We start from the raw sequence: 5,370 nt of genomic DNA, 5'->3' as shown, positions 1-5,370 counted from the left end.
CTGCTTTGTTTGATCCTATTGCCAGGGGTGGATACAGGATTATGTGTGAGGACATCATCGCCTACCGGAACAACCTAGCTGCAGCACAGGCAGAGCCTCAGCAGTGAGATCCACAGGTGCCCGCTCCTCAACATTTCAACATAGGACCCCATGGTTTCTTCGAATGGTGATTACCAAGTTAGGCCAAAAGCCTAAGCTTGGGGGAGTACGTATTTCCACCGACATTACATTCATGTTCACTCGTTTCATTTCAGTTGTCAGTGTCCACACTTTTTCATTGTATCATCCATATTAAATTTATTTTCTCGCTTTCTTCTTGTGTGTTTGAAAAACTTTGAGAAAATCCAAAAATATATCTCCTGCTTCCTTTCAGTTTTTCTTCCTAGTTTAAACTGTTGTAGCACTAAAAAGGAAACCCAAAAATATTTCCTTGTTCTTCTTTTGCTTGTTGGGAGCTCTCCCGTGTAAATAGTTTTCTCGTTTTGATTTTCTTTCTTTAGGTTGCCTTCTTTCAGAAAACCAAAAACTCCAAAAATATTTCAGTGTTATTCTCTGAATTTCTTTTCTTTTTATTGAGTCGTACCGAGGAGAAGACCACGATGAAACTGTTGAGCGGCTCTCATATGCATTATTGTTGATCTAACAAAGAGCCCATATTACCTTGTCTTTTCCTTTTGAATAAAATATTTGCAGATTCCAGCTTAGTCCACGACACTCTTGCACTATTATTATTTTCATATCGTTTGGTCATGCAAGTGAAAGGCAATAATGACAATATTTGATGAACTGGTTGTGACAGAGAGAAACGGGTATGAACTCGACTTGTTCTGTTTTTGTAAATATGTTTAACGTAGTATCAGCCTATTATGATCAAACATGTTTGCGATGACAATTAGAGATTATAGTTTCTCATGCCATGCATAAGTAGCTAGGAGTGGATAATGATTTATCTTGGATGTCAACATTGCGTTAAAATGATTGTGATGTAGTATGATGATATGGTATCCTCCTCTGAATGTTCGAGTGGCTTGACTTGGCACATGTTCATGCATGTAGTTGAATCAAAACTAACATAGCCTCTATGATATTTATGTTCATGGTGTTCATATCCTACTCATGCTAGTATCCGATGTTACTTATGCATAATGCATGTTCATGACCGTTGTTGCTCTCTAGCTGGCTGCTTCTCAACCTAATTGCTAGCCTTTGCCTGTACTAAGTGGGAATTTTGCTTGTACATCAAAAACCTAAAACCCAAGTTATTCCAGATGAGTCCACCATATCTACCTATATGTGGTATTACCCTGCCGTCCTAAGTAAATTTGCATGTGCCACCTCTAAAAAACTTCAAATAAATATCCTTTTTATGTGCCTGGATTGTTCATAGAGCGACAGGAGGTAGTCAGTATCTTCCATGCTAAGCGGGTTATTCTCATGATGAGTGTTTATTCACTCGTCATTGCATGAGAGGGGCGGTAATAGGGATGCCGAGTCCCAAATTGCAGAAAGGGCTTACAAATAATCAAACAAAAACTCCTATGGAGCAGTAACCTTTACTTTATCGCTTGGGAACAGCCGTTAATGTGTTTAGCATGGAAGATATTGATAACTGATGGTCGCGAAGTAAACAAGAAGGGTGCATTTCTCAAAATTTCATTTACCTCTGTTTTAAAAACTTGAGCTCTGGCACCTCTGCAAATCACTGCTTCCGTCTGCAAAGGGACTATCTATTTACTTTTATGTTGTGTCATCCCCTTCTAAAATAAGCGCCAGAACCTGAGAGCATTGTTGTCATGCTTATGCATTGTGTGTAGCTAATGTTGGTTGCATCATGACTGGATCTTTTCTACCATGAATTACAATGTTTAGTTGCTGCTTGAACTTTCGAGGTGCTCTGCATTTATGCTTTGCGGTCTCAAAAAGGGCTAGCGAGATACCACTATTGTCATATTATATCATGGTTGTTTTGACAACGTGTTGTTGTTTGAGATATCTTATTATTGCTCGCTAGCTGATTATGTCATTGATATGAGTTAATATAATTTCTGAGAGTTATTGTTGACATGGTTAGTTATAATCTTGATTGAAAACCTGGGTGTTGTTTAAGCTTATTTATGTAAAAAAGAGCAAAAGAGTTCGTAAAAGTTTTTCTTTTTCACTTTCAGTTTGTCAACTGAATTGCTTGAGGTCAAACAAAGGTTTAAGGTTGGGGGAGTTGATACGTCTCCGTCGTATCTACTTTTCCTAACGCTTTTCCTCTTGCTTTGGACTCTAATTTGCATGATTTGAATGAAACTAACCAGGACTGACGTTGTTTTCAGCAGAACTACCATGGTGTTGTTTTTTGTGCAGAAATAGAAGTTCTCGGATTGGAACGAAACTTTGCAAGGAATTTTTATATGAATAAAGATAATTTCTGGAGCCAAGAACTACTGGAGGGGGGCACCTGGGTGGGCACAACCCACCAGTTCGCACCACCCCCACGAGGCGCACCCAGGTGGGTTGTCCCCACCTGGTGGCCCCGCAGACCCTGAAACCGACGCTATAAAATCACATATTTCTAGAAAAAAAATCAGGGAGAAAGAATTATCGCGTTTCACGAGACGGAGCTGCCACCGCCTCCTCCTGTTCTTCATCGGGAGGCCAGATCTGGAGTCTGTTTGGGGCTCCGGAGAGGGGGATCTTCGATCTTCGTCATCACGAACCCTTCTCCATCGCCAATTCCATGATGCTCCTCACCGGGAGTGAGTAATTCCTTCTGAGGCTCGCTGGTCGGTGAGGAGTTGGATGAGATTCATCATGTAATCGAGTTAGTTTTGTTAGGGCTTGATCCCTAGTACCATTATGTTCTGAGATTGATGTTGCTATGACTTTGTCATGCTTAATGCTTGTCACTTTGGGCCCGTGTGCCATGATTTCAGATCTGAACCGTTTGTGTTATCACCATTACATCTATGTTCTAGATCCGATCTTGCAAGTTATAGTCACCTACTACGTGTTATGATCCGGCAACCGCGGAGTGACAATAGTCGGGACACTTCCCGGTGATGATCGTAGTTTGAGGAGTTCATGTATTCACCGTGTGTTAATGCTTTGTTTCGGTTCTCTATTAAAAGGAGGCCTTAATATCCCTTAGTTTCCAATAGGACCCCGCTGCCACGGGAGGGTAGGACAGAAGATGTCATGCAAGTTCTTTCTATAAGCACGTATGACTATTTACGGAATACATGCCTACATTAGATTTACGAACTGGAGCTAGTGTCGTATCGCCCTAGGTTGTAACTATCACATGATGAATATCATCCAACAAATCGCCGATCCAATGCCTACGATTTTCCTACATATTGTTCTTGCTAAATTACCACTGCTATTGTTACTGTTGCACTTGCTACAAAATCATTGCTATCACTGTTACTGTTATTATTGTTGTTGCTACTACTATGAAAACTATCATACTACTTTGCTACTGATCACTTTGCTGCAGATAATTAATCTCAGGTGTGGTTGAATTGACAACTCATCTGCTAATACTTATAAATATTATTTGGCTCCCCTTGTGTAGAATCTATAAATTTGGGTTGAATACTCTACCCTCGAAAACTGTTGCGATCCCCTATACTTCTGGGTTATCACTCGCTGAGATACCCACCATGTGCAATAGTCGGGGTGCTGCAAGATGACCATCATGGTGCAGCAAAGGAGGTGAGCGTTGCAAAGTTCAGCCGCAAGGTGTATAAAGGGGCGACCATCCGTGTTTGGCTGTCGCAGATGTTGCAGGGGGCGTCGTTGCGAGTTAGCAAGGGACACATCGATGTTGCCAGGAGAGACGCCTAGTGCTGCAAGGGTGTCGCCTCATACCCCAAGGCTCACGGACAAAGTGAACGACACACAACATAAGGCGGGCACACGGCATATCGATTGTTTGCTCTATGCGCTAAGTTTTGTAGCAAATAGACCACCCTATAGCCTAGTTTTATCCTCTACAACACGTCTGATCTTTCTACTTCTGTATGTTCTTCTCATGCAAGCACCCAGAAGTAGAGGCTATCGGCGAGCTTGTAAGCACGTTTCCTTCGACGACCTAACTAATACAGGGACACGGTGAGGATATCAAGCTGAGCAAATTGATGTTACATAGCTATCTATTTATTTATTTACTTTTGCAATAGTTCCATTTTTTGCTAGATGAAGTTGATGCTCTTGCAACGCATGTCAACTCTTTGTTGTTCACTATTTTTATCTTTTCATTTCACAAGTTTATGTTTTCCTATTGCAATCGTACAAACATTCAACAAACATAGACTTTTTTACACATGTGCCTTGATGAAGGCGACAATTCAAATGGCTCCACAATGCTCGCTGCCAGAAAAATACTAAGTTTTTTTTACTTTTGTTGCTGCTTACAAATTAGTTAAATACAATAACTTCTTCGCATCAGGCTATTCATGCATTTTTTGTGTATCAATTTAGCTAGAAACAAAAGATCATCTATTTTTTACTTCCCCTTTTGCCTATGTTTGTATCTTTGTCAAAATTGGGTCTAAGAGTCTCAATCTGGAGGACCAACTAGCCTCCTTTATGATACACTTCAACAAGCCTTTGTGTTCATGGAAATTATGATATTGGTCAATCGTGTGATTTGGACAACCATAAATGACCGGATTTCTAAGAGCACCGGGCCAAGCTTACATCGTTGCAAGAAGAAGTTGAAGGAGGAGCTTGCTGTGATTATTCATAGAGGAAAATAAAGAAATGTACAACTTTGCAAGCCTAGTTTGAGGCCTTGAGATCAAATTGTATATGTTTGGTGTTACCTTAAATCGTAAAAAATGTTCATACGACGGCTAAATTCAATAAGAAATGGGCTAGTTTGCATGATTTCTAAAAACTTGATATGTGTACCATGTTCATCGATGGTGAGCCAGAAGAAGAAAAACGCAAGAAAATAATAGAGAACTTGCATTGTAAAATGGATAGAAGAAGAAAATTGCGCAAATATTGAGGCCTTGAGATCAAATTGTCTATGTTTGATACTCCTTGAAAACATAAAAAGTTTGTACGATGGCTAAATTCCTTAAGAATATAGGCATTTGTACGGCGGAAATAGCCAATGGGTCTTGGATCCCATTGCACCCGAAATGGATTTGTTTTAAAAAAAAATATCCTTTTTTGTAGGGTATTTTAAAAATAATATCAAAAAGAGTCAAAGAATTATGGAACTTTTTTATAACAAACATGACTTAGCGTAATACTCGCGTGAAAAGTTTTGTGAAAGAATGATTGTCATGGTGTTCTGGACAAAAAAACAACAAAATCGATACTATATAAAAGTTACTGTTCATATTTTTTGGACTTGCAATTTTTATCTAA

The sequence above is a fragment of the Aegilops tauschii genome, chromosome 1, assembly GCF_002575655.3.
Source record: "Aegilops tauschii subsp. strangulata cultivar AL8/78 chromosome 1, Aet v6.0, whole genome shotgun sequence".
NCBI classification, from domain to species: domain Eukaryota; kingdom Viridiplantae; phylum Streptophyta; class Magnoliopsida; order Poales; family Poaceae; genus Aegilops; species Aegilops tauschii.
Note: the sequence above shows the minus strand (reverse complement) of the source record.